Below are 6,000 nucleotides of genomic sequence, written 5' to 3'. Positions count from 1 at the left end.
GAAGGAAAGAAAGAGAGAGAGAGAGAAAGAAAGAAAGAAAGAAAGAAAGAAAGAAAGAAATAAATAAATAAATAAATAAATAGAGAAAGAGAGAGAGAAAGAAACTATCCTGGATTACCCAGGTGGGTCCAATATAATCGCAGAAGCCCTTAAAAGCAGAGAACTTTCCCTGGCCAGAAGTAACACAGAAGTAGGAGAGATTTAAAGCAGCAAAAAGACTCAATGCACTTTTGCTAGTTCTGAGTATTAGGGACTTAACGTGTGATGGCTAGAGACAGGAACTCACAGAAAGGATGAAAAGAAACGAGGATCGCCTCTGGGAGCAGAGACCAGGGACAGGAAGGAAGTGGGGGCTTCAGCCCTACAATGATAAGGAGCTGAATTTGACCAAAACTCCTAAATGAAATGGAAGCAGAAGTTGCCCCAGGGCCTCCAGTGAGGAACGCAGCCCTACTGACCTCTTGATTTTCAGCCTAGTCTCGTGTCCAAACTCGATGACAGAATTGTGAGATAACAAATGGGTATTGTTTCAGCAGCTATATTTATGGTAATTTGTGGACAACTAAGACATTAACATTTGAAGAACGATAGAAAACTTTCCAACATTTCTGGGATTGTCCACTTTGGATGGTGCACCTGGTTTCAGCTTCTAATGTATGCTTAATTCATCATAACCAGCTTTATTGATCTTTTCTCTCTTCTTGTAGTTTGTCATTCTTCTTTAATGTGGATGGTGGAATAGAGTACCTTTTTAAAAATTTTCCATCCCCAACTCAGAAACAATTAAGGCATCTGTAGGAAAGAGCTGCAGTTGAATCATGGGGAGATGAAAGGCTGATGTCATGTCCCAGACTAAGACAGTTTCCAGGGATTCCTGCCTTTGGGAATTCAAACTCTTATTTAGATTCCTCCAATAATGAGTTAGTGTTGGGCTGCATGACCAAGAGAATCCAGCTGAAGTAATGGCCTGGGACTCCCAAATCTAGGCCAGGGACTGGGCCTTGCTCCAACTCTCAGGTTGCTTGCTCTGTGAGATGCCAGTCACCATGTCTGGAGTATGCTCAGACTTTCTAGGGTGAGGTCCTTGGGAGGAAGTACCAAGGTCTTTTAACAACAGCCATGTGTGCACTATCTTGGAAGCAGTTCCTCCAGCCCCAGTCACACTTTCAGATGAGTCCGCCCTCTCTGCAGATAGCTTGACTGCAATTTCATGAGACAGCCCAAGCCAGAAACACTCAGCCAAGCCACTCCTGGACTCCTAACCTGCAGATACTGCATGAGGTAATAAATGTTTGTCATTTTATGCTGCTGTGTTTGGAACAATCCATTACATAACAATAGATGAAGAAGGCAGCTTAGTATTTTGAAAATAACAACAACAAAATGTTAACATTTTATGATAGGCATTTCTGTCCCTCAAAGTGTCTCCACCATCCTGTTAACTGGGAATCCCACCTCATCCCATCTAGCTCCTTCCCCTGTGTCCTCTGATTCCTCTTTGCTGCCAAAACAACTTACAGTTCTGGGGCCACACAATCTCTTGTCAGTTGCCACCTTCAAGCCACTGGAGGGTTACATGGGCTCATCCCAAACCCATCCAGGGGCTCAGGAGACAACTAGGTGTTTCCAACGACAGAAACAACTTTCCTCACAAGACAGCAATTTTTTATGGTTGTCATTTCTGTTCATACATAATGCTATTATTCTGTGCTTAGTAAGTGAAAATGGAGAATTACAGCCAATCCCTTCCTATACCCCCTGCATCCCCACCGAGGTCTGCATACCATGGGTCACTAATGAACATTTGGAGCATATTCTCACTTAAAGTAAGCCCATCTTCTTAACCTTTTCTCATGAGTCCTATTTTCAAAACTTTGACAAGTTTGATTAGTTCCTCTCAAATGTCTCTCAAATTTTTCTATAGGAATCAAATAGGATAAAATGAAATTAGAAATTGTCCTTCCGAAAAATGTATGCTAAAATGGACTATAGCAGGAAGCTACCTTCCCACCAAATAAAATTTGACAGTGTTACCAAACTTAGTCACCAATAATATTCAGAAATATTGGTTTAGAAAGACTCTTGGGTGTTTGTAGAACTGAATCAAACCTCTAAGGACAAACATTTATTGCCACTAATCACCAAAAGAATATGGCAGAAGTTTAATCTAAAACAGAAGCATCAGAAGCACATAAGCAATCACATAAGACTTCCTGAGTGAATGTTCAAAGGGGTTGCTATTTATCTGGGCCACTATTTGCTTGGGGATGTTTGCTTTTGTTTCTCAAGCCCAGGCCTCAAAGTAACATCTGCCCTTGGTCGGACATGGTGGCTCACGCCTATAATCCCAACACTTTGGGAGGCCAAGGCAGGTGGATCTCTTGAGGTCAGAAGTTTGAGACCAGCCTGGCCAACATGATGAAACCCCGACTCTACTACAAAATACAAAAAGTAGCCAGGCGTGGTGGTGCACACATGCCTGTAATCCTGACTACTTGGGAGGCTGAGGCAGGAGAATTGATTGAACCCAGGAGGTGGAGGTTGCAGTGAGCCAAGATTGCACCATTGCACTCCAGCCTGGGTGACAGGGCGAGACTCCATCTCAAAACAACTACAACAATAACAACGAAACAAACAAGAAAACCGCCTGCCCTTGAAACACTTTTTATCCAGGCCCATAATTTAAGTTTCTACTCTCACATTTTACCTACTGCTGCTTGATTTTAATCTATCAGTATATTCTTTCAGTTTCACGTGCTATTTTGGGAAAAAGGGAAGTAAAATTTCGATTCTCCTATTACTTGCTTTGTCGTATACAAATAAATGATAAACCCTTTAGATATTAGAATTTAAAAATGTTTCTCCATTGCCTGCAATGCCCCTGAAGGTTGGATTTCCTTTTTTGCCTATTTTTACAAACGTATGCTATTTTCCAGCCTGTTTTCTTAATGATCTGGTCTGATTTCCACTTCTTATGGCCTTCTAATTTGCATTTCAGATGTCTGGATGGTTCTTACCTAATTAAGAATCATCTAATGGAACTCGGCAACTTCTACTATAAAAAGGTCCTGGGGTGCACTGGGGTCATCACCAGGAGCCTAGGAGATGCCAATTATTATATGAAAAGAAGCTTTAGTAGGCCCTGAAAGTAGCATTTGAGGCATCATGAAAACATAAGCTTGCGTACTTAACTAGGCTGTAAAGAGGAGAACACATGTTTTAGACCCTCCTTAGATGTTTCAGGCTCTTTGTCCATTGGTCTCTGACCAGGACTGGGGGCTCCTTCCTACCTCAAATGGGAGGAAACTCTGGTAAGATGGGAGAACCACTTGTTGTCATGGCCTCATAACAATCTGTGGCAGATTCACATGGAGTTACTATGTCAGGAATAATGAGTCCCTTGGTGCCCAGGAACAAAGTGACAGTGGCTAATGAGGCAGAACAGTGTATGTGATGAAGCAATGACATTTTTTTGAAGTCAGCAATCTGAGGTAGAGATCAATAAGTGTTTTCCAGGGTTAATTCACTGGTCACCATTACTGACATGCTATTAGAGATAGAGATGAACTCAGGGGTTCAGGAGTGAAGCTTAATCCAGATAAGTGTTAAGGACATCAGATGTTTATTTCAATAATCCAAAACATCACAGCCTTACTCCTAACCCACCCTCTTCAGGGATCCCACACCCTTCAATCAATTAGTGTTGCCTGGCCTATGTCCGTCTGAATCCTCTCCTAGCCTGGATCCAAGATTCCATCCTCCTTGATTGTGTCTAAGAGGAAAGGCTTTCATCTACCTGCACTTTCGTGGGTTTCAGGGTTGAGTGACTTCTATTGCTATTTCTTCGGGAAACTGGTGACTGGACGACTCATTGCTGTCTGTAATGGATATTGTATTATAGTGCGAATTGTATTGCAGATATATCAGATAAAGTTTAGAATGTCTGGGCTTTTATCTTGCCTTTTTCATAGACTCAGGGTTTGCATCAAATTGAGTCTTTTCATCTCTCTGTGCCTTAGTTTATCTATCTGTCAATTAGGAATAACAACAATCACCACGTAGTCACTGTTAGAACTCATGCAATGATAGTATTTATTGAACACTTATTACTCTCCAATCAATGAGAACATGTTTCATGTGCACCATCAGTTAAATCATATGACAGTCCAGACAGGTGGGTACCGTTGTTACTATCACCCCCAGACAGTGTGGGAATACAGTTAGAGTATTTTGGATCTCCTGTTTTCCATGTAATTCCTTTGCCAGTCCTGTATTCTTTAAGTGTTTTCTCCTATAGTCTTTGAGTCTATTTGTAGCATATTGAAAAAAAAAATCTTTAAGTGCCTTCATTACAAATGACTCTTAACCCCAATTACAGCATATGGATGACAAGGCAATGCTGCAAAAGAGTACGCAGCTTAAAATCGTCTAAATTCAGGCCTAAAACTTGCCTCGTGACCCTGTAGCCTGTGAAATCGCAGGAACAGGGCCCCATTACTTGTGTAAAAAGAAAAATGGGACTACTGTATGACTTTAAGGATAAAGGAAAATATCTGAGAGTATAAACAATTGCTGAACTGTTTGAGAGTAAGATATGTAGATAGATGTTGAGAACTGAGGTAAACAACTGATTGATATCCTTGTTTATTAGAAGAGTTATTTTATTAATTATACCTGGCGAAAATTCAAGAATGGTCTGAACTTTAAGGCTCATGGTAAAAAAGAGGAAAGAAAAACTTAATCTAAATCAAGGTGAATAAGCAAAATGTTTCCAAATCAAAAGGTGCTGATAAATTATCAACAAGGGGAATTTAAAGTGAGAAATGTTGACAGTCATAACACATTGTCCTAAAAGTTAAATTTAACCTAAAGAGAGCGTTTTTTCAAAGTATTAATTTTTTTCTTTCAAATTTCTTGAGCTTAGAAAATGGGGAAGGAAGAGAGAGAGAATGCATGTAAGAGGATTAAAAGGCAAGGTGTTTTAAGAATTAACCACAGGTGTGCATAAGGTCATTTAAAAGTGAAAAGGCCCAGTATTAGAAGTTCTGATTTCGTGACTCTGGTTTTGCTCCAACTCCTGAAAGAGGGCCTTATGCCAATTCTTCTGGGACTTATCACTCTATTGGTTCCAAGTTAGGATGTTTCTCATTCAGAAGCTCTTCCCCCAAAGTCAACAGTTCCATAGTTTTTATCCTGCTAGAACTGGCATTCATTAGAGAAAAGCAAAGTCCTCTAAGTTTGAATGGGAGACATTTGAGAAACCCATTTAAAGATGAAATAAGGACTAAAACCCAACCAGCAAGATGCAGAACCAGGTATTCTTGACAGAAAAAGATAGATTGCACAAATAAATCCATATTTCAAATAACAATTACAAATCAGTGGTGCTGTTGATCCAGTGTATCAACCATAACTTAAAACTTCAGACATTCATTTTAGAGTTGTTAGAAAATAACAAAATTATAAAACAAATAGCATTATTATTTTAAGAAACCAAGTAAAAATTGTTTTATCACTTAGTTTTCAGGAAAATGACGTGCTTGGAATATCAAAGCAACGACCAGGTTGTAGAAGTTGAAGGAATTATTGATTATAGTATTTCAATAGAAATGGAATCATGAGTCAAAAAGAGAATCAAATATATGCAGCTATTGGCTGCACTCTGGGTGGAGGGGAACTTTACGATGATTTGGCCTTTCCCGGGCATAAAAGGGCAGGACAGGATAGACCATATGCTTTCCTCCTGACCTTTAATGTTTCTATGTAACTCTGTATTAACAAGGCAACAGCCAGTCTAAGGAGATAATGCCATCTGGTGCCACGGAGATATGAAGCAGGATAATCTATTAGATAGATAATAAAGGAAAGGCTGTTGGAATTACACCCAACTGCCTGGGAACTATAAAAAACAGTGGGCAGGAACTGGGTTTGACGCTGAACCAATTGTGACTGGGAAAAACACATTCATGCAAGTTGCTAAAACTCCGTTTCTGTAAAAGC

This window comes from Rhinopithecus bieti, unplaced genomic scaffold (genome assembly GCF_001698545.2).
Source record: "Rhinopithecus bieti isolate Rb0 unplaced genomic scaffold, ASM169854v2 scaffold_84002, whole genome shotgun sequence".
In the NCBI taxonomy this organism is placed as follows: Eukaryota; Metazoa; Chordata; class Mammalia; order Primates; family Cercopithecidae; genus Rhinopithecus; species Rhinopithecus bieti.
The sequence above is the reverse complement of the archived record's forward strand: the minus strand, read 5'-3'. Positions refer to the sequence as shown.